General features: G+C 44.1%; 1 pseudogene; it reads left to right on the top strand.

Annotated features, from left to right (window-relative positions):
* Positions 1-10,049: 10,049 nt before the first annotated feature.
* Positions 10,050-24,402, top strand: part of LOC8053351 — a 53,905-nt pseudogene continuing 39,552 nt past the window's right edge.

Raw genomic sequence — 24,402 nt, 5'->3', positions numbered from 1 at the left:
TCCTCAAGAAAGCAGACACTCTAACCTTATTTTAACGTATACAGGCAATCTTCCAAACATCAAAAGCGTACTGAGCAAAAATTACAATCTTCTGTCACAGAGCGACCGCCTCAAAGAAATCTTTCCCGCCGCTCCTCGGGTCGTCTATCGACGCGGCAGGAATCTCCGGGACGTCTTAGTAAAATGAAAGACTACCACTCCCGCAAACCTAGGTTGCCGACCATGCCGAAAGTCCAGGTGTAAAGTATGCAAGCACATGTTAGAAACAACGAACGCCATGAGCACAAATTCAGAGTTCACGTGGAACATAAGGGGTAGCCACGATTGCGGCACGTCAAACGCGCCTTATTTCTTGCACTGCAATGTCTGTAATAAACAGTACTTCGGACAGACTAATTTGGCTTTCAGGCTACGCTTTAACAACCACAAATGTCACGCACAAACACTCCCCGACCTTCCGCTCTCAAAGCACCTGTCTCTTTCTAATCACTGAATCAAGCACATTTCTGTTGTAATTTTGGAATCAGGCTTCAGCACAAAAATTGAAAGAGAGCAAAAAGAATCATATTTTATTTATAACTTTAATACGTTCAACCAGAGCATTAATAAAAGTCCGGGAAGGCTGTTTAGTTTGCAGCTGGCTCGTTGGAGAGCTGATCCTCTCCACCCTTGAGCTTCTCTAGATGCACACGCTGAAGACACTAGGAGATCTTTAAACTTAAGAATCGATAGTTAAACCGTTTAAGTCCGAAGAGAACCTCAAAAATGGATAAATGCGGCTCAAGCGGTTAATCTCAGGCAGGCATAGACTGTCACATCCTACCACTCCTTATCCAAGGAAAAATCTCCCAAAGTGTTAAACTTCGACCTCCAGCACAAAGGAGTGCCACGGGATTTAGGGGCATCGGTGGTCACATGTATCCTATTTCTGGTTTGAAGACGAGCCACCCCTTCCCAACCCAAGACTTTCAAACACATTTTTTTTTTTTTTGCGCGCGCGAGCGTAAATAATCTCTTTTTGCAAATCGATTTTTTTTTCATGCATTTTGCAAGTTTTGGTGCCCTCTCCTTTCTGTGTAAACTATCTGTTTTGTCAACGCTGTTTCCATGTCCTACTGCACTTTACTCCCTCTAATTTCTTCTTAGGGGTATATAAACATTCGCGGGCTGTACACTCGCTACCTGATGAAGAGCGGTCCCCGCTCGAAACGTCGTAATAAACTTCGAATCAGTAACTCCGACAGTACGCATCTTTGAGTTATATATATATATATATATATATATATATATATATATATATATATATATATATATATATACACATATATACAAATACGCGTCCTAGGGAAACACAGACAATGGCACTTAAAAGGAAAGGGTACACCATGCGTAGCGTTCACTATCTTATACAGAAGTACGAAGTGTCATGTGATCTTCCTTCGTGTAAGGGTACAATAGCAAGCGGATTAAGAATGTATTTATTATCAAAATATATGCGCCTACACACGCATTTGTCAGAAACAATACATACAAGATGAAGCTGCACTTTTTTTAAAACAAATGGTTGTCCTATTCCAATGCTGTTCTATACGGCTGAGAAAAACTTCAATTTGGACAAAGCAAATTCGCGAACTAGATTAATCATGCCAGCGTGAGTACGAAAAATTTGCGTCATTCGGCAAATAACGCCTTGCACCTGATAAGTGTGATTGATAACCTTCGTAATGTACTCAGTAAGCGAGAGGCAGGAATTAGATAGCACTCCTAGGTCACAAATAGTTTCCAACTTCGCGATAGCTAGACCTAACATGGCATGAGGGTTTTTCATAAAGCATGTCTGACCAGCATAGGAAACAACCTTGGTCATATGGTGGTTACGCACCAAATTATATATGAAGCACAAGTTTACAACTGCCTGAACATCGTCCTACATCATCTAGCAGTCAGCAGGTGCATGAACTTCTTTATAGTGTTTTACATTATCTGAAAACTGCAGCACCTCTGAAGGCTGCGCACTATTTGCAGATCATTGACAAAAACATTGAACAGCAGCGGCCCAAGATTGGACTCCTGAAGCACTCCAGTATTTAAAACATACGAGGCAGAAAAACTCCATTCATAAAGCACGCTCTCTGGCCCTTCACGATAACTTGATAACCAAGTCTATCACGAGGTAGCCATCCCCAATGGTGACATTTGGCAAGTAAGAAGTTATTATCTACAGTATCAAAAGCGTTAGTGCAATGTAAATACATGGTGTCAAATTGTCATCGAAACTCACGTTAGGTAAAGTGTGTTCCAAGAATGGTGCGAGGTTAGTTTTTACTAAGCGCTTTTGACAAAACTCTGCTGGTGGAGACTAATAGACGATTTAAAATTGAAGTTAATATGCTAATTTTGCAAAAACCTGATAAAAGGAGCTAAGACAAAATTGGTCTCTAGTTACCAACGCAGGACGTGCGACAGGGTCGATATATAGGTACGACTAATTCATTTCTTCAACCGCGGGGAAATACATTTGTCTCTGAAGATATGTTTGAAATATAGAGCTCTATATATAAATATAGCTCTATATATAAATATAGAGCAACGCTCGGGCGAAAATATCCCTGAATCTTTTTACAATAAAAGCAGCGATTACATCCTACCGGATGCCTTTTTTGAAGCGATCTCATTACCTTCAGAAATAAAGTCTTCAGGCATTAGCTTCGGCACTGCTGTTCTGCGGGTATAATCAACAGAAAAATTGGTTTTAACATTGCACGGAGCAATCGAATTACCGACGGAAGAAAATAACGGAGCAAAACGATCACAGAAACCACATGGCTCAGATATAAAGAAAGAGTGCTCTTCTAGTGCATTTGTTTTCAAATGACTAGATGTCCTATTTATTCTCGCGTAGTTCCCCAGAGAACTTGAATAGCGTTTTAATTTGCATTTAACTGGAATTCGACAATTCTTGCGATCACTTTCTTTTGGTTGGGCGGATATTTGTCAGAACAAATAATGCTCTTATTGGCACTGTTGACAAGAAAACTTCGATTGGTTGCAACAAGCAATACCATATTTTATTTTTAAAGGATGGCGCAGATCTAGTTGTATTTCTATCAGATTATTGTAAAAAGAAACAAGATTATACTTGAAGAATTTGAATACAGCAGATCACAACTGTATTGGGATATTTCCAATTGTTTGATGAGGTACACTGGATGTGAGTTCCATAAGGAGGCGGCATAATTGAACATAGGCGCGGTCTGCGTGTCCCAAGTGGACACGGTATAAAGCCGTTTTCAGGTTACGTCGAATGATTTTAAGGTTTTGATGAGTCTATCTTTTGCGGATTTATCAATTTTTTGTGGTGTGTTTGCCTCCAAAATCATAAGTATCATGCCCATTCCTTCCTTGGGAAGGTGCAATGCACCACTGTTAGATAGTTCTTTTTGCGATTGATTTAAAAAGATACTTATGTAAGAAAGATCCAAAACAATATTGCATATAAAACATTAATTAAGTGTGCGATGCATAACAGTAAACTCTTAAAATCATATCAAGGCTGCAGTAAATACTGATTGCAAAAATTAGATTCCTCAAATATTCTAGCTCCCCTTAAAATGCCAATGACAAGAAAAAAATTTTTTGTGCAGGCCAATGTTTTCTGGCACAAGATAGTATACAATTAAATTTGTCGAGTTCAAAACCGCGCTAATATTTCTTTTTTGGAAAAAACAAAAAGAAAAAGTAAAACTATTGAGCTGTTACGAAAGTGCACGTGCTGGCTCTGGAACGTTACGCGTTTCCGAAATATATAATCCCCAAGATTGTGAGACCTAACAATCTGCCGGTGTCTGAAGGAAGGAATGTCCAGATTTCACGAGGATTGTTTCACTCTCTGGGCTCCCTTCAACCACAGTTTTCACTTTAATTTATGTTCGAGCGAAACCAATGCCATGAACGATCATGTCGCTTTGAATAACGCTTGCACTCGACGAGTGTTAGTGCTTGCCCTTTAAACAGGAGGGCAGAAAACGCAGTGCTCCCTCTGGTATCTTCTGCTACACTCGGAGATAAAGTGAAACAAATTTTACATTATACTCCGACCACACGTCAACCTTCAACTCTTATTTTCTTTCTAGTCATTTAGAGTAATGTTTCGCTTGCTTTTCGGCACAGGAGGCTTGGTTGCTTCGTTGTTATACAAGTAATAAGGAGGAGCAGTGGAGTGCAGTCAGCAGTGATTGACTGCGAGAGTGTGCCACGTAGGTCTAGCTTGAAGAGCCGCCCTAAAAGTCGTATTTTTGTCCTTTAGAACGGTGAAACTATGTTGATTAAGATGGTGATCCTGTGGAAAGGGTGAGGGTGGGATGTGGATGTCGATATTGAAAACCTGGACTGTGCTCTGGCGATGGACGATGTTGCGAGCACTTTCTTGTATAAAAAGGTGCACACAAAATTCTCCCTCCAGTTTGATGGTACGGAATTGTTCACCAATCGCGGAGTTAAGTGTTTGTACAATACGGCACACACAATAACGGAGCCGAATATTTTAAGATTCATACATGGAGGTCGTCGAGTTGTCGCCCATTTCGATGCTAAAGATGTGGTGGGCATAGAAAAAGTAAGCAAACGTAGATCATGAAATGTTTATTTCGTATACAAGGTCGGTAGAACTCTTTGCTAGATGCGCTGGCGGATGATGCGTTATACTGCCAGATTTTGAGCCTGCCGGGTTCAGTACAGGGGGATGGGTTGAGAATTTAGAAATTTTAAACCGGTAGGTCGCAGTAGTTTGTTGTTTGATTTTGGGTGGCCGAGTCACATCTCCGAAAAGGAAACACCGTAAGTCTCAGTAGATGTCGGCTACGCACATTGTCTGCATCCACGTAATATAAAGAGCATAACTGTCAGCTTGAGTGCGATTCAAGTACAACTCCCTTATCGGAATTTCAGCTCCTCACATATCGGCTATGGCCCGAATCTTACGCGAGTAACCTGCCTCCTACGTGACTTCGCGAGCAAGCGATCTGTGACTCGATCTTGGAACAGACAGGATTATCACCTGGACACTATGCGGATTGGCTTCGTCTTGGACTATGGCAAAAATAAAACACAACAGCGACGGCGGAAAATAGCAGGCGATCACATTTGATCATGGAGGAAGCACTCAAATATATGATACTATTAACCGCTGCTAACTTCTTGTTTTTTTTTTGTTGTTGTTTTTTTTTTTGCTTTTTTACACCGAAGACGCGGAGGCCTGGAAAGTCCTAGAGAGTCTTTATTTACCTTTCGTTTTTAGTTAAACATCAAATCTTTCAGACCACTTTCGCTTAGACTTCAAAAATTTTGTGTTTATTAATCAGCGCGATAGCTGCAAGTCAAGTCCAGGTGCCCACACGAATACGTTCAGCGCATCCTAATTTGGACCGAATACGTTTTGCGGAAATTTATTATCCACTTTCACACGGTTTTGAGGTTAGAGCAGAGACCTTTCTCAACAGTAATACGAAACTTACGTTCGCGAATATGAATACAAAATCACAAAGGGAACTTTCAAGACCACTATAGGCATTTTCTTGGAGGGGGAGGGGGTAGGCTCTTGACATATCATATAGAAGAATAAATTCGAAGCATACACTTTTTTATAAAGGTTATAATATCATTGCGTACAAGGAAGATGACTTCTACATCATCTACAGCGTTCGAACATCTTCAGTATTGAACGTTACAATACGAATTTCACTCTCACTCCGAAGACGAGCATAGGCAGAAGTTCCTGTTTGTGCCCGCGCTCTAGTAAGAAAGAGCAAGACCTCCCTGCTTAAAGACCGACGACCAGTTCGCGCTTTCCACTTTTCCCCTCACTTCCTCCTCTCCCCCTTCCACCCTGTCCACCGTTGCCTGTTTCCTCCTCCCCCATAGTGAGGAGGATCTTCTGCCTTGCAGAATCTCGAGTCTGGTCATCGGCCTTTAAAGGGGCACTGACACGTGAAAATCATTTTTTTTTATTATCTGAGACGTTTGAAAACGACGCCGGGACATTACCCTCAAAATTTTAAACTTGAGAATTCAGTATTTCTGAATTAAAAACAAAAAAAAAAAACAATTTCCAAATGCCGAATTTGAAGTTCCCGCGTGATCCGCGCCAGTGCAGTGAGTCAAATTTTGCGGCCTCCTGCGACTCGACTTTCTCTGGGACCTCCGCCGTTGCCACGGCGACCCGCAGCGAGGAGGAGGTGACCAGGCAGGATAGAAGGGCGCCGTTACGCGAAAAAACCGGTTTCTTTTCCGACTCGCCGATAAGCCTCCGCTCGAGCGCCGCCAAGTTTTCCGAGGGAGGATACAAATCAAGGAAGCGACACCACATCAAAATATGATTTTTGGTATTTTATAAAGAGGGGCCGTAGTGCCTTCGCAATTGCGTTAAAAAACATATTTTACAGTTGCCGTTGTTAAATGTCATAGAAATGTCGCCTACAAAGCTTCTAAATTTCCTGATTTTTGACGTCACCGATCAAAAGAAGCAAGGAGGTGAGCGCGAGAAATATAAACGCCAAAAATAAAAAGGCGCACGCGCGGGCGAAGAAATTTTTTTTCGCGATGCGGTTTATTTTTTTTTTTGCGTGTCTATGACTATAACTGGCATCGTTTTAGACACTAAAAATAACACGAACTTTGGGGTGTCAGTGCACCTTTAGGTGCTTCACTTCTGTGGTGCAGTCGATTATTGCGTTAAAAATCGCTAATCGCAAAAACCGTCCTTAAGTCGATGCACCTTATTATCTGCCCTTTCAAACGTCTGCCTCCAGAGTCAACAAAACAGACGAGCTCTGACGGCTTTGAGCGCAAAGCAGATGCGAGCCCACGGCGAACAGGTAGGTCATGTGACGTCTTTACTCGATTTCATCCGACGTTACCCACCTATCGGAGGAGGGTAGCGTGAGTAATTACTCCGGAGTAAACAATCCGCTTCTGGAACGCGAGGTTTGACGTCATCGAGTTAGCACGAGTAAGTTTTGAAACGCCACGTTACGAAACCTTTACTGCGGCCTCAGATCGAGTAAATATTGGAACACAGCCATCATCCACATCTTGAAATCGGTGACTATTCACAACCACAGATCTTTAATTTTTACAGCTACGAGACAAGAAACCTTTCAGCACCGAAAATCGAACGGAATACAAGGCAGCACGAAGAGTGGAGCAACCTAAACGACTTCCGTCATGGTTCCTCCATCGGACCTTCTCCTACTGTTTTACAAAATCACAAGTTTAGAGATGCCGATGTCACTCGGAAACGCATGACGTCCCAGAGTACCGCGTGGGTGCGCCCGTGCACTTTGGTGTTGGTTTCGTTGTTTTGCTAGAGAAAAAAGAAACAGCACGTTTTTTGTTTTTTTTTTATTTTGTGTAAAACAATAATTTGTTAGTATCCTCACACACCAACCAATTGCAGTATAATTTTTCTTTTATGTTTTATTGTGTCTTCTTTTTAAGGAATCTGAAATATTACTCGCGCAATATTTTTAAAATTGTATTTTCTAGAATGATGTGCTATCGACATTTAGCTGCAGTCCGAGTATAGTCGCTAACAGTTTGGAAATTGTAGGGCCCGGTTGTTTATGTACATGCTTCGTGATAGCTGATATTTTTTTTGTGATCTTATCGAATAACGCCACGATCTCCGTGACTAAGAAGCAATAATAAGATCCGCGGGACTTGCCACTTCCTGCATTTCTCAGGCTATCAGTGAGCATAAAGCGCGACTCTTCGTATAAAGAAAACGACGACGTAAAACGATTTCGTGCAAGATGATATTGAAGCAGGTGGGGCAAGGAGCGGCGGATCAAACCTTGAGGAAGGCATTACATAAGTGGGGTGTCGAACAAATTTTTTTTATAATAAAAAAAAAAAAAAAAACACTGCAAAATGAAAAGGGGAAGTGGTCAGACAAAATAATTATATAAACATCATTCAAATATTCTAGAAATAGAACTTGAAAAGCATTTCTAATTACTACTAGTTACCAAGCATGAGGGCAGGCCATTTCAATCTGATATGCATAATGGGAGGGGTAAGAATTTAAACGTTTCGGTTTTGAAAAATAAATGGGTTCTACTTTGCAGGGTTGATCGAGGCGATACAAAATATGGTGGGCCGGAGAAATGAATTTTGGGAAGACAACGTGCTGTACTATAATCTCTACGTGAAAAAGAGCCGGTCTATTCTTTCTTCGAGTATCGTGCATTTGTAAGGTTATGGATTGATTTAAAGAAAAGATGCTATTCAAGAAGTAGTTACCCGTGATAAACGAGTAGCACGATTTTGCACTGCGTCTTGAGACACACGATAGTGAAGTTTGTTATAGAATGCTGTGAACATGTAGATACCAAAAAACTGACCGTTAGATAAGTTCCTACATCGCGTCATGTGATCCATTTCTTCCAGCCAACGTAATCTAGTTCTCATTTCATACCTCCCTGCAACAAGTGAGAAGAAAAAGAACTACTCGCAGATCCCAGAACACCTAAATTGTCTGATAGGGCATGGCTATCCTGGACACGGCGGATGCCACTCAAATCAAATACAGCGCCAACCAGCTCAAAACAAAATACAACGAAAAACAAGCTATGGAAGCTGAACACCGGCCGGGTGATATTGAGGCCGAAAACTTGTCGGTTGAGCACGAAAAAAAAGCACAAAAAAACCGCTGTAAGCACTCTTTGAAGTAAAGCGGTGCAAATGTTCTGGTGCACGACCACGACAATCAACATCGTGAACCTCGCGCAATAAGACGGAGCGGCGTCAGGTTACCGAAGTGCAGTTGAAATCCTTGAATTGCTAGCTTGCTGAGTGGCAGCCATTTTTCCACAGATTTAACCGTGCCTTTCACGGGAACGAAGAGTTGTCAAAATTGAAGAAAAAATAAACAGGTAAGGAGGAAACGACAAAACCAGATCATTCATGAAAGATTCGTTCGTGAAAGACGTGGTTTTGTCATGCTCGCCTTCATGTTTATTATTAATTAAATCTTGATCCGGGCGCCAACAAGCTTTTCGTCCACTAAAAGTTATCAAGCGACGGCTAGTTTCAGTCCCTGAAACACTGGTCAGTGAACTGGCGAGGGCCTCTACCGCTCGCCACCAAGTCACTGGAGCGTCCTATAACGACGTAAATAAAATTGTGACTCGACAGTTTAATCACTACGTGTGAATTTAGCAAAAACATATCATGGGGCTTTGAACTCTTTCATGTGTGTACTCCTAAAACGAGACTAAGTGTCCAAGAAAACTTACGTTTAGGTGCAAAGCCTCATTCGTGGTCTGCGCTGATTTGGCGTCACGTGAGACAGCTACTCGATCGTGGGGACTAACATCGTGATCATGACTCATTTAGCATTAAATTATTTCCTAATACAAGTCACGATCTGCATGATGTTAAAGAAAAGAAATAGGTTTAATATTCCCTTGGAGTACGCGAAGCGGTGCGTCTCATGGCTGTCGTCTGTTTCTTCGGGCTCCGTTCGCGCGACCGCCTTCTACATTTTTTTTTTTGTAAACATACTGTCCCGCACTTTGGTCTCTCTGTGCCGCGAAACATAAACAACACTTCATTCTAGAAAGTACTAATTACAGTACACTTCCCCCCCAAAGTGAGCGGTTATTAAATCAATCATTTTAATAGAGCCCTATCGAATAAAAAGTGAAACAGGTTTGTTTCCGCAGGCTAAGCTGTTATAACATGCACGAGTAATCAAAACTCAGCAGCGATGCAGTGACAACCTTGCTCTAAGAAAACGACGCAATAAGGCACGTTGACAAAAAAGAAAGAAGAGTGTACTATGGGGGGGGGGGGGGGGGGTTTGCCTAGTGCAGCTATAAAAGATCAGCTTGCTTATCGCGAATCGAAATGCGCATCTACGGGACTCGTCTTATCGGAGAAGTGCTTATGCCGTATCGCACCGGATCAAACACCACTTCCCCAGATATATAACCGTATTTCAACTTTCGTTAGCGCGACCCGCCTTGCACACGCTTTCCAGGCGCACCAGGATGCGGACCTTAACACTGTGCGTCGCCTTGGTGGTTCTGGTCCTTCCGTACACAATACCATCTACTGCGGAGGGGGCGGGTGAGTTTCTCCGGCGCTAAAACAAGATCCTTTAGAGGCATTTCACGTAGTGCTTTTTTTTCTGACTCTAAGTGGAATATTTGGGAACAATTCAATATAGAGCACTCATAGTGTCTGTGGAGATGAGTTATACGATCAGGGGGATATAACATGGGGGCTACTTCTAACGACAAGTCATATAACGAACAAAATCATTTTATTTAACATTTTAATTAGTGAAAATAGGAAAATTGGTTCAAATAGACACTTGCTGAGTGTCATCTAAAATTACTAAATCAATCATTTTTGAAAGGCTTAAAGCACGTGGAAAACGTGAGAGTGCGCTAAAGTTGCCAGTCTTGCAAAAGCCGCAATGATGGTGGAGTGAAAACGCGTATTTGAAGGCTTTCATCTGTGTTTGAGGATTGCCAGTGTTGCGCCTGCTGCATGAGTTGAAACTTTAGCGCACCTACATGCTTACCTGGTGCTTCACATTTTATTAAAAGTATATGATTAAACGTAAACCTTTCGGTGGACTGATTAGGAATGACAATGAATGAAAGGAAAAACTGTAACCAAAAAATTGATACGGAGCCGACGTTTCAAGGCCAGTTCGGCCCCTTGATCACGGGTGACTGTTTTTGTCCTTGTCGTCGTCTTGCAAATTGCCCGGTGTTGTTGGCTTCTTTAAAACGGCCGTTGTATCTGCACGCGCTTTTTGGTTCGTAGCGCCTCGCGCGACGCACCGCAAACCGGACACGTAGGCGCTTGGCAGTGTTGTGTTGGGTGTTTAGGGGTACGGCGAGCGACGAGGAAACAGGACCAGCCAGGTTGAGGACACGAGCCAGTCTCCTCTTTTATTCCTCGTCTTCTACTTCTATAGCTGCAGCCCGCGCATCTCTCTAAGAGCTACTAGAACATCTTCCCCTTTTAATATCTAGGAACCTAGCCGGTCGACAGGTTTCACAGTACGCCCACTCCGCGTGGTTGGAAGGCCTGTAGATGTTGTAGGCAAGGAAGCCATGTTATTGGTAGCGAGGGATGATCCTTCACGTGCGGATTGTGCATGTGTCGTGGGAATGGGAATTGGAATCAAGTGTCCTTGATTTCTCCTCACAACTCCCCGGTCGGTCTCAACCATGTATGAACGGGGCGCTTCCGAAGGCGACGTGACGTGACCAGTTTGTCTTTGGTCTGAGACCCACACGCGTTGTCCAATATGCAGTGGCTTAAGTGGGTGTACTCCATGCCTTCTGTCGAAGTTCATTTTCTCTTTGTCCCTGCTTTGTTGCTCCCAATTCTTGAGGAGATCGGGATCCGGAGTCTTTGAATTTAGGCGAGATCCGACTGTAGGGAGTGAGGTCCTTATACGCCTTCCCATCAGGAGCTCTGCAGGGCTGTAGCCGTTCTCGAGAGGTGTGGCTCGGTACGACTGAAGTGCGCGATAGGCGTCATCGGTCTTCTTCATACTGCGCTTGATTATTTTGACAGCAGACTCTACAAAGCCGTTACTTTGCGGAAACTTCGGGCTGGAAGTTTTGTGGTGGAAGCCCCAGTCTTGTGAAAACTTAAAAAATTCTGACGAGTCGATCTTTTGAAACTGTGGGCCATTGTCACTGAACACAGTTTCTGGTGTGCCATGCCTGGCGAAGATAGATTTGAGGTGGTCGATTACGGATGTTGTTGACAGACTCGTGAGCGGCGCAACTTCTGGGAATCTAGAATAATAATCGGTGACAAGCAAATACCATTTTCCTGCGAGGTAAAACAGGTCAATGCCTACTTGTTGCCACGGTCTTTCAGGGAAAGGCGTTGGCATCAACGGCTCTCGTCTGTTGCTCGTTTCTTGGATGCACTGGTGACACCCTCGGACAAAGGTTTCTATTTGAGTCGATATGCCAGGCCACCAGACAGACTCGCGTGCGCGTGCCCGGCATTTAGTGATGCCTTGATGTCCGTGGTGTATAATCGACACGCGCGCAGTGAATGTCCTGCCAAGGCTGCGATATGCCACAGATGTGGAAAAAGAGGACACTTCGCCAAAGTTTGTTTGGGCGCTAAAGCTGTTCAAGAGCTAATCGCCGAAGAGGAACACCCCTCTTCTTTAGGCACTGTGGATGCCAAAGACACTGACCCCTGGACTGTTACCGTGGAGCTCCAACGAGTCCCTTTGTCCTTTAAGGTCGACACAGGAGCCGACGTTACGGTGATCCCTGAAACCGTGTACCTACAACACTTTGAACAAGTGTCTTTGACAGAACCGACAAAACTTCTAAGGGGACCTGGTCAAGACAGATTACGCGTCGCCGGAGTTCTACGCGGCGATATTACGTACAAGACCAACAAAGTTGCGACAGATGTCTATGTGCTGAAGAACCTTGAATCTCCGCTCCTGTCAAGACGAGACAGCGAGAAGTTAGGTGTCGTCAAGAGACTTAATGAAGTGTCTACTTCAAACTCCGATAGAGTGAACGCTAAAGCTGAGTTCCCTTCGCTCTTTACAGGTCTTGGTTGCGTGAACATGCAATACACCATAAGATTGAACCAAGAGGCTGTCCCCTTTTCTTTAGCCTCCCCGAGGAGGATCCCAGTACCTCTCATGCAAGAGGTAAAGAAAGAGCTAGAAAACATGGTTCTGCTTGACGTTATAGAACCGGTGGACGAACCTACCGACTGGTGTTCTGCTATGGTAGTGGTGCGGAAACCAAATGGAAGCTATCGAATCTGCGTGGATTTCACATCATTGAACAAGTATGTTGAGAGAGAACTTCATCCTCTCCCTACCACGGATCACGTTCTCGCACAGCTGGGGAATGCACATCCAAGGCAGTGGAGCCTGTCGTCGACACTTTTGGTGGTCTGAGTAGGTAGTCTCCTTTGCGAAGGACGGGCTTCTGATGAATACGATGCCTTGACTCGACTAACGCTGTCGGATTCCGGTCGAAGGTCAGTTTGTTGTCTTTTGACAGTTTCTGACTGGCGAGCCATAGTGGTCGCTGTTTCCAGGGTTAAGTTAGCGTCTAACTGCCTTTTTTCAGACAGTTTGCGGTCTCTGACACCCACAACAATACGGTCTCTGATCATCTCGTCGTGGAGAGTCCCGAACTTGCAGTACTGAGCCAAAGCATGAAGGTCGGTCACGAAGTGTTCAACGGGCTCCCCGTCTTCCTGAATCCTTGTGTGAAATTTTTATCTGTCATAGATCAAGTTTCTTCGACCAATGAAGTGATCGTCGAACGCCTTGTGTACTACTTCGTAGTGAGTCATTTGGTCGGCGGTTAAGCTGAACGAAAGCAGGATATCTTCAGCTTTGTCTCCCATACAATAAATGAGAGCGTTCACCTGTTCGACGCTGGTTTCTCTTTCGAGCCCGCTAACCATCCGAAATCTCTCGAACCGCCGGATCCACCGGGGCCAGTCTTCTGACTTTGAGAAGTCAAACTCTTCCGGTGGCTGGCAAGTGAGCAATGGAGTCGCCATCTTGTTTCGAATAAGCGGGATGTTCCGATGGCTCAGCGTGTAGAAATCGTCGGTGGTCCCTGGCTCTACTGCTTCGTCACCTTTTAGGAAGCTTGAAAAACTTGTGGTGGGGTGGGAAAGATCCAGTTAGGCTGCCACCATGTTGTGTTGGGTGTTTAGGGTTACGGCGAGCGACGAGGAAACAGGACCAGCCAGGTTGAGGACACGAGCCAGTCACCTCTTTTATTCCTCGCCTTCTACTTCTATAGCTGCAGCCCGCGCATCTCTCTAAGAGCTACTAGAACAGGCAGTGTCCCGACTGACCGGTTGACGTTATTTGTGGTGTTCTGGATTTACCATGACTCTAATAAAAGGCGTCTTCGCCAGTTTTTTTTTGTGCCAAGAATAGAGCGATTATTGAATCCAAACGTGTGACCCTCCTTTTGGACGTGTTCTGCCAGCGCACTGCCCTGTACGTTATTCTTTTTAACGTCATACTGATGCCGGCGTACACGTTCCGGGAAGTTTGTGGTTTCCTCAACGTGGGAGGCGGCTCAGTCACCACACGGAATCCTGTAGACGAGTCCCTGAGCCTTTTCCTTAGGCGGACGATCCTTTGGAAGCGAGAAGAGGCGTCCAATAGTGGACACCGGGTTATGTGTCACACTGACGCCGTATTTTCGTAAAACGCGCGCGAGAGTCTCTCTTGGGCCCTTGATGTACGGGACGCATACGCGGTTGGGTGGAGGAGGGACGTCTTCTGTTTTATTCCGTCTAAGTTTTTTGTACACGTTGTTCAAAATCCTGGGAGGATAGCCATTCTGTTTTAGGTCGTGTTTGATCGTTGTAACCTCTTTCTTAAGAGCCTCTTCAGTGGAGCAGACAGTAATTGCTCGCCTGAAGAGTGCGGAAGCCACAAAAGATTTGTGCGTTGCAGGGTGGTAGGAAGAGAAGTTCGGGTATCGGCCGGTGTGTGTCGGTTTTCTGTAAACTTCGAATGTCAAACGGTTGGATTTTCTTTTCGTGAGCACGTCCAAGGATGTAAGAGAACCGTCAGACTCAAGCTCAATTGTAAATTGTATCGCCGGTTCGAAGTGATGGTGAAGGTTCTTGATTTCACTGGTTTCGACCACACAGAAACAATCGTCGACATACCGTAAGAACAAGGTGGGTTTCGGGGCGAATGTCTCTAAGGCTTGCCGCTCGATCGCCTCCATCGTGAGGTTAGCCACGGTGACGGAAATTAGCTGTCTTAGATTACGCTCTGCATATTTCTATTTTGAATCATGTTTTTTTTACCAATTAAAACGTTAATGAACTAATGTTAGTTACTAGTTTGATTTATTGTGACGATTACCCGCTCTACACGATGTAAACGTTTCTTAATAATTCTATCTGAATTAAAATCAATCATCTTCTACCGCCAAGAAGTGCTGTATTCAGGAGCGATTGCTTCATTTGTTTGAAAGGCATTGATTGAGTGGTGGTTCCGGGAGTGAAGACCCTATATTTTCATGCATTTTGTGGAAACTGAATTTGTGTATCATATGACCATGGAGGGAGAAACGGGAGGGGAGGCACCTGGGGTCGGGGAGAGGGCACGGATCGACTTTGGGCGGTGGTAGTAGAAGGGTTTGAATATGGGCTAGTTGCTTGAGCATGTTTAGGGGTTAAAAGAGGTAAAAAAGACGGACGATTAGAAGAGACACACCACAGGGCAAAGAGGAGGGTCAGGAAGAGGGAAGAGAGAGAGAGAGGAACGGGGAAACTGAAGTCTTGAGTCACACAACCAAGGAGAGGGAGGAGGAAAAAACGAAAAGGGGTGAAAGGTCGCCATAGTAACATGGGGGAGAAATTGAGGGGAGGGGAAATGGGGAGGGAGGGAACGGTAGAGAATTGGAGGTAGGTGGGGAGGGCGGGGAGAGGAAGTGGGAGCAAAGGAAAAGGAGGAATGGGAGTGACACCGTAGGAGAATGGATGGACTGGCGAGCGTCAACAACTCCTAGATAACATAGCCGTAGTGCTGATAGAGATGTCATCAGCGGAGGCCAACGATGGTCACAGATTGGACACGAAGATTGCGTCAATGTTCCCCCCAAACTTTACGCGAAGCCGAGCGCTGACGCAGCACTCGTTTCAAATCAGTGTCTAACGTTGGCCCTCGTTTGTGACGCAATAATGTCAGCATGATGGCCTTGCCCTCTTGCGCGGTGTTGACAGCGTCGACGGGGCAGAGGGGGGTACGGGAGAGTGGGTGAGAGAGAGGTAAGAAGCGTCATGTGTAGTGTTACACTAGATGACGGGGTTGCGTGAGGGTGAAGGATATTTGAGGGGGTGATTGTTTCGCGACACTATCATTTTCTTCCGGCAATTATCTGCAAACCGATCCCGCCGGATTTCCCTGAAAATGGCAATAACAGCTATGGCTATACCGACTATCCCTTCTTCGTGCTCACTCGATACTATTCACAAGTCGCCTGGTCGTTTCTGAAAAGTTTTAAAATGGCGATCGTGTGGTTTGAGGTGAAACAAACTACTTTACTTTTTACCGTGTAGTTATATCTTCATTTATTTTCACATTTCAATATTAAAAGGGTAAGGGGACTGTCATAGAAAGGGTGTTTGCAAGATATTATAGAATGAATAAAGCGTACAATATTCAAATGACAAAATCAAAACAAGTTAACAACGTTGCTGAATTTAAAGGCATTCGGTAATGGCGATCTTGATGTATAATAGCTCGTTAATAAAGGATACGGGGGGGGGGGGGGGGGGGGAGGTGATTCCACTTGGAGGGAACATGATCGAAAAATATATTTGTGCTTCAAAAGGAGTGGCAACCTCATACTTATGATAAAGGCAAGATGAAAGTATGTAAAAGACGTTTGCCGTTTAGGTTGTAGAAGACTTTTGCGGTTCAGTCATCATATATAAGCAAACGTTTTTACGTAAAAGGGAAAGCATTTCATTGCTATATTTTTATACTTGTTCAGTTTTTTAAACTTGTTAAATCTTGACAGAAAGTGTAGCGTTGCAGGGCGTCATTAGTTTTTTTTTTTTTTTTCAAGTCCGAGGTTTTTTCTTGTTTATAAACCCTATGAAAGGCCCAAAACATGTAAGGAGGTTACAAATAAACATGGGTGAAGTGAAAAAAGTAAGTAACATATAGTATAAACAATAAACACATAAAGAATGTATGTAAGTTAAACGAACTGGCTGCCAATAGATTGCTAAAAAAATACTGGGCAATTGCATTTTTTTTTTACCGCGGACTTTTAATCTCTTGGGCTCATACTCAGACTTGAAAGTAATCCGTTACAAGTAAGGGGATTACTTGTAAGTTTGTAACTAGTTCGTAAATGTAATGTAATGTAATCTCAATTGTAATGTAATCTCATCACTTTTTTTCAGAAACAAATTACTGAAATTACAGGTTACAATTCCTCCGTCCCATCAAAGGGATAAATAGTGTGGTAGAAAGGTGATGAAACGGTTTTGGCGCTTTTAGCATGGCAACACAGGGCTCTGGTGAGGTGCTCGCGAGTGAAAGGAAAGGAATTCACGGAAAGCACGACAGCCCAGCCACAGCCCGTTTCTAAAATCGTTCGTACTGTCAGCGAGGGTGGGCGGATTCGACTGTCTATACAAAGGGAACAGGCTTCGACTTCTTGGAAAACGAACGGACTGCTTCGAACTCCCGAAAGAGCAGGAAACTAAGGGACGATAAAACCGTTGAGGAGGGTTCCTGTAGATTTAAGACCGTAAACACAGTGACCGGGGTGCATATGTTCGTCTGTCCCCCCAAAACAAGGTTGTTTTTGTTTTGTTTTTATTTACACAAATATGTTTTTTGCTTGTCGATGTTTTTGCCTAGACATGCCCACCCCGCAAACACGAATAAAACTCTCATGAGCCCTCTCCCTGCTCATTCTTGACAGCGCACTGAAAGCTAAATACTGTCTGGACCAACCAGCTATGTGGCTTCTGTCACGTGACTTCGCACTAGCGGATACGTAAGGCAGAAACATGAGGGGTACGATGGGAGCAGTTCATTGAAGCAGAAAAAGAATGTAGCATTAAACCTCCTGTCAGTTTGTTTGTTAGTTTGTTTAGACCATAAGTCTTGGAGGATGGAGCAAAAGGCGACCAAAGCCGCCTGACAAGGCTCCAGTCCCCGTTACAGCGCTATAGCAGCAGATCAACAATATACATAATTACAGACATTCAACGAATGCGCACTTGAAACGGTGGCTTAATGTCAAACTATATATATATATATATATATATATATATATAATGGGAATGAGTGAAGATTGACAAGTGCAGCCGTAGTAATATTGTGAACGAAGAGGAGAGAATGTGATTATTGAGTTTATTGCATTAAAGTTAGACAGAGGGAAAGGGAAATAGAGCTGGCGAAAAATTGGAAAAAATTGGGAAAGAGAGCTGGCAAAACATTGGGCCCGCTCCTGGCCCAATTTCACGCCAGCTCTCTTTCCCTTTCCCTTTCCCTAACTTTAATGCAATAAATTCAATAATCACCTTCTCCCCTCTTCGTTCACAATATATATCTATATATATATATTTCTGACACACGAAGGGGGCTGATATATGTGCTATAAATCCCGCAAAGCAAAGGGAAACCAAAAATAAAAGGAAGGAATGATGAGAAGGATCAGCCTATGGGAGACGTATTATTGCTGAGGATTTAATAGGCAAAGCCTTATTCCGCTTTTGAAATTTTGAGGCGATTGACAGTTGGTAATATTGTCTACAGTTTCTGGGAAATTTATTTAAAAATTCAGGAATTATGTAACTCAAAAGTTGAGAACCAGAATTTGTGCGAATTTGTTTCTTAAACATAGTTTTTATGACGTAAGTTAAAGGTTATGACTTTCTGCGGGTAATTTTCTAGAAATTGGGACTCGTTCGTTTTTTTTTTAATTCTGTGTAGATGTTCAGAGCCACACACAAGTTATAACTTTGGTGGATGGAAAGAATATTGTGTTTCAGAAAAGAAGCAGCAGTATGGCCGTAACTATCTAGATTATCTATGCACAGGGTAGCTCTCTTCTGTAGGAATGGTAACTTGTCAAGGTTAGTTGCTGTTGTTGTTCCCCGAATTATGAGCAGTAGTGAAGATGGGACTGTGACAATGCATATTATGACTGAAGTTTTAACCAACAAGGCAGGAGTAGCCTAATTCTACGCGAAATGCCGATAGATCGGGAAAACTTTGAACGAGGGTGTTCCAGATGTCGAGTCCAAGTTAAACTCTCATCGAACCAAATACCAAAAAATGTATGCGACCTAACTTTTGCTATAATTGTGCTTTCAAACTGCACGTTTCTTTGATAGTTAATGTGTTTTCTTTTAGGCTTAAATATTGTATATTTTGTCTTGCCAGTATTCAACTGAAATTTGTCGGGCTGTAACAGCTCCAGTACCCAACAGTACCATGATTCTGGTCAATGTAACTAAAACTGAGAAATATATACTATGGTGAACTGGGGAGTTGTAAAGCTCCAGGGGGAAAGAATGCATTGAGCCATTTCTCGCTGTCAAAGTTTTGTTTTAATGAGGACTTCTGCGCTGAGTGTAAAATCACATTGTTTCCTGCTAGTATTTTATATTATTTTTTTAATAAATAGCATGGCATTACAGCATATTCGAGACTAAAACAAAAAAAGCCAGATATATGTATCCGAAACCAAAAAAATAAACAACCACAAGCTGGGTTCCCGGTGCGCCCAATACCGGCTTCTCAAAGCATATTGTTGCAGGCCAGTCGTACAGCGTTTCACTTTCGGTGCGACCGCAGGCGGCGATATGACCGGAAGGAGCGAATCAAACAACGCCAAAAGCGCATCGTCGTCACCGTCGCCTTTGTGGGTTTTGCCATCACCGACTAAACCAATCACTAAGCAGAAAATAAGCGTATGGATCGCGGCGCATCAACTGTGCGTGATTGGAAATGCATCGACGTGATAGGAAATCGGAAATGCCTGCGTGATAGGAAATGTATGAACACGACGAGCCCCATGGCGATACACGTTATGACGCGACTAGATAGGCGTGATTGGGTAGGGGTGTAGCACGATTGCCCCGCGAGCAGAGCCCCTGTCGCAAAAGTCCCGCGTCATTAGCTCCACGTCTCAAAAAACCTCGCGTTCAATTATACCGTCTCGTATACCCCACGTGCCAACACCCCCGTCCTCACTGTCCCCGTCCCACCTTCTTCGCGCTTCACTTATCATTGTTCTATGGCTTAACCTGATCTGTTGAGGGTGCACAAAGGCGTTTTTAAGTGAAAGGAAAAACAAAATGCATAGCTTTCATGTGACGTGATTCGCGGCCATGTCAGTATTTTATGCGCCGGGAGCGTTCGGTTCACCGTCTTAGTTGCACACTGCAGCAGTTCTAGTTCGACGAAACCTTAAGTAGAAATAACCGTCTATACCAAACAATGGCGACACTTGCAAGTTATGCATAACGTTAACTTGAACCCCCGAAAAACTTATAAATGACGAACAACTTATAAATGACGAACAACTAGCCCATTGAATAAATCTGCATCACCAGCAATGCTCTTCGCTGTCAAGGAGGAAGCTCACACGCAGATTTAGAGTTTGTCTACCTAGATGAACACAAATATATATTTTTTTACAACGACGTAAGAAGAATGGAACTGGAGTTTGGTGCTGCGATAAGCATGTCGCCGTGAGCTGCAGGTTAACAGATTTAACAGAGTCGTCTTCGTCGGATCTGTTAATCTCTGTCTGCTCCTGAGTCGGCGAAAGCTTTGGTTCCATGCTTATTGGTAAAAGCCGTAACTTCAAATGCTTTGTCATGTGACTAATATCTCCCGCGTGTTTTTACTTCTAACGTCGCAAGGCGTGAAAATGGTTAGCGCACGCGTGAAAAACGGGAAATGTTGTCCAGTTATTCCTTACCTGAGTACCGGGCTCGACATGATTATGTTACACAAAATCGCGTGCACACTTACTGGCTTTTAGTTAAAGGCAGAATACTCCTCCATAAGATTGAGGACCCGGCCACCTCACACGTGGGATTCGCGTCATGGGCTCCTGCAATTTGGGGCTTTTGAAAGCAAGGCGAAGAAGACTGCATCGGGGCATTTGACACAGGGTCTTTGACATCGGGTGCTTTCGTGCACCACCCATAGGGTTGGTGTGATCGGGGTGTAGCGTCGGCTGCTGTCGGACGTGAGTATAAACCTTTGCAAAAAATTGCCTTCTGCGCGCTACCATCTTTGCCTGCTGGGCTGGCGTCCACAGCTCAGTGACGCAGGTTTTTTCGCCCTAAAAATAAGCGACGCGAAGGTCTAGATGTGTCCTAGGGCGATATCAAGTGCCTTGCCACGTGGCGCGGCATGATTATTTCGTATTGAGCAATACTTATCAGTTCACGATAGCGGTCGCGAGACGAGGCAAAGGGGCGACCTTGGCACGCAGCCAGCTGAGTCTTCCGCAAACCCAACTTTGCGAGATTCGTCACTAGGGAGTTTTCGTAGATAATTTTGACAGTCCCAAACGCTTTCCACAATCCGCTACGATACCCGGGACACTACAGCCAAGGCCGTTGGCACGCCGGCGCAGTAACGGCTTCTTCGTTGCGGAAAGGCTTAGCGGAGTGGGAAACGCGGTCTAGGAAAACACCGTATTTGTATCTGCTTCGACCGGATGCTGCAGGGACTATACTCCGTTTACGCTAAGGCACCATAGTGTTGCCTTATAACACACCGGACGCTCCGAATCTCTGCCCCAGCCAATATAGCGCGATGAATACCACGTGATTACGCGCCCGGCTTGTCGTTGTACCACTGCTTAGGATCATGTAAATGACCCCTTTGAAAGACTGCCCGGTGTTACAGCTGTGGTATCACTTTACAATGGCCAACGAAAACTGCGACGTCACGACACACTCTATGCGTTTGGTTTGATTAGAAGGCAGAAGCACCCACAGAAAAAGTTGACGAGCGCAGTGACGTTGCACTTTGATGCGATTTAATTGGCGCGTGGGCTCCTAGGGTTAGTCGCGCTCCGAAGTACGCAATCTTAGGGAATAACTTGCACGTTCCACGATGTTGTTTTTTCGCCATTCTGCAGTTGTTCCGAACATTTAATAATCGCCACGTGACTTTCGAAAGAGTCTATACTAACACAGCCTTGGATTGCCTATTATAACTCTTTGCGTCAGCTGCTGCGCATTGGAAGGTTAAACGGAGCATAGCGGGCTGTTGATTAAATCAATGAAGGGAAACACCAAGAAATGGGTTAGCTATGAACTGTGCAGTCACAAAAGTGCTGAGCTGGCGACTGATCTGCGTGCGCAACGTAGTCGGCAGCATCCCTGGCTCCGACACTGCAGCTCAGGGGTTGAAGGCGCGAACGAACCTCTTTACTTCAACATTTATTGGGACAGAATGAAAGTAATTGCTATCCTTCTTTTAATCTGCATTTTATAACCCCTGCTATGTCGAGATATTTTTAATCATTGCGAAAATGACCCAGTCGAGATAATAAGCCATATGTGCGTAAAATAGCTTTTTAGTTAACTTATTTAATTCCCGAATTCGGTTCTCACCATATTTTTGTAAAGATATTGGAAAAATTGAAAAATGTGGTATATTTAGCATTTGATATCTGTCCGTTCTACCGTACGCACGACGGCTAGTGTATCGCGTTGATTCTCGAAAACACGACGATGTTGACGACTATTTCAAAACATTGGCCTTGGTTCCGTTTTGCGAAGATCGAAGCGCATGCTGCTGATTGTTCAGTTTCCTTAAACTAAGCAGACCAGTCTCTACGGTTGAAGATGTCATTTCATTGTGTGGCGAGTATAAACCGTTCCATTAGTAAGAGCGGAGAGAGAAAAATACCCTCCCCCTCTCACCCCGCATATTGTCTGCTCCGCCGTGTGGGCTGTACCTAACATCCGGCTGGCGTTCAAACTCGGTTTAAAATCGCGTCATTTTGGAAATTTCAAGCGCACATGCGCGGATTTTGACATGCAAGTTATCGTGTAATGCTAGGCTCTATAAAAAGACTAACCGAGTCTAAATGTGATGTTACCTGCCTGCGAAAAAAAAAAAAAAGGAAAAACTGTCTCAGAGTGGGCGGTCGCTCCGGCGAAAAGTAAATCCAGTCGCTATAGCTATTTTACTATACGAAGTTCGCACTGGTGTAGGACTTAATCGGAAATGAAAGGAAGCCTGGAATAATAATTAAAACTTGTTTTCCTGGCGCAGTAGACGCAGTGGTTTAATTGCCAGCGGACTCCACTGCTATTTAAGTAACGGAACGAAGATACGCTATTTGATCATCTACTGAAATAAAACAACAGAGCGCTAAAGGCTGATTTTGGAGTAGTCATAAATATTCTAAGAATGCGAACCACTTCATAACGACAGCCACGAGCAAGAGTTCAATGTTCGGTACAGCCCGCCGGTACAGCCCGGATGGAGAAGGGCAACCTCCCGATTTGTCGTCTGCTAGCAGTGTCGGGCGCGTACCCTCTCGTTTTACCAGCCCGAACCTGCTGAACTTCCCGGATCTGTGGAGAGGGCGCTGCGGTCTAGCGAAATGGCGCCGCCCTGAGAGCGCTAAATGGAATGGTCTATAAAGTTTGCTCAAGTACACATTGCACGCTCTAGCAATATTTCTTATGTCTAACAGAAATATTGAAAAGTTATACTTCAGTCAGTGGTTTGAGAATATCAGAGCGCTCGTAACCTAGCAGTCAATATAGACCGAAAAGGATCCCGAGTAAGTCTGGCGGCGAGGGGCTAGCGCTTTATTGAATCATGGCCAAAGGAGAGAGGTGATCAGCTGAACTCGCAATTAGATAAACAGGCCTCATGGATTCACATGATAGCGTTTAGCCGACTGACAGATTTGCTAACCGATAGAGCGTGAACAAATCTGTGAGTAAGCTCAAAGAAGTGAACCACTGAGCCGTGTTTACTTAGGACTCGATACCCCTTCTCACACTCCCACCGTAAACCAGGCGATATAGCGCATAAAAACGCGCCAATTAGAGTGTTGAAATCGGCCGTGTTTTTTCGCTCCATAACATTTTTTTTTGAATACGCCATCGGGATGTGCGAGGAAAAGCGTTAAACGAAGCAGATATTGCCTGTAAGGATGATCCTGAAGATGTCTTGGGGGCGGGGGAGTTGATGATGTAGTTGTATATAGTTATGATGTAACAGACGAAGTAGCCCAGACATTCGTTTACTCACGCCTTCCCAAGCCTCGCTGTCAGGTGCGTGGGCTCTCGAGTGCATGCCTTAAGTAAGTTGTGGGATGGCGGTGTCGTTTGCTCCTTCAGATATTATGGAACAAATTCCTATTTGTCATCAGACGTGGACGGCATTATATTCTCATTTAGTATCTAACTCATCCACTCGTTACGCGTTCGGAAACTATTGGTGCCTTCTCTACTGTAACGCTGTCTAAAAATAAGCCCAAACGTTGTATTTTAATTCACAGAATATGCGTAAGGGCTAAATTTTGTGAAAGAAGTGCCACGTTTCAGTGTGACGAAAAAGCGTTACACGCAAAGCAAAACACCATAAAGCATCTATAGACCTTAGGAGGCCCTTTACAAACGTCCAAGGCAAATAAACAGGCATAGTTAGTCATGATAATTGATATATAATTATAAATAGGGACAATTTGTTGTAACCAGCGAAGTTCACCAAGGGGCACAGCGGGAATTGAATTCCGGGCCGTGCGATCCTGCGGTTCGGCACCTTTGCCCGAAGCCACAAGGAGGTGATAAACGAGAGCGCAATCAGCTGGACTAATG

The sequence above is a fragment of the Ixodes scapularis genome, unplaced genomic scaffold, assembly GCF_016920785.2.
Source record: "Ixodes scapularis isolate PalLabHiFi unplaced genomic scaffold, ASM1692078v2 PGA_scaffold0__279_contigs__length_252992795, whole genome shotgun sequence".
Classification (NCBI taxonomy): domain Eukaryota; kingdom Metazoa; phylum Arthropoda; class Arachnida; order Ixodida; family Ixodidae; genus Ixodes; species Ixodes scapularis.
This window is presented reverse-complemented; position numbering and strand designations above follow the sequence as displayed.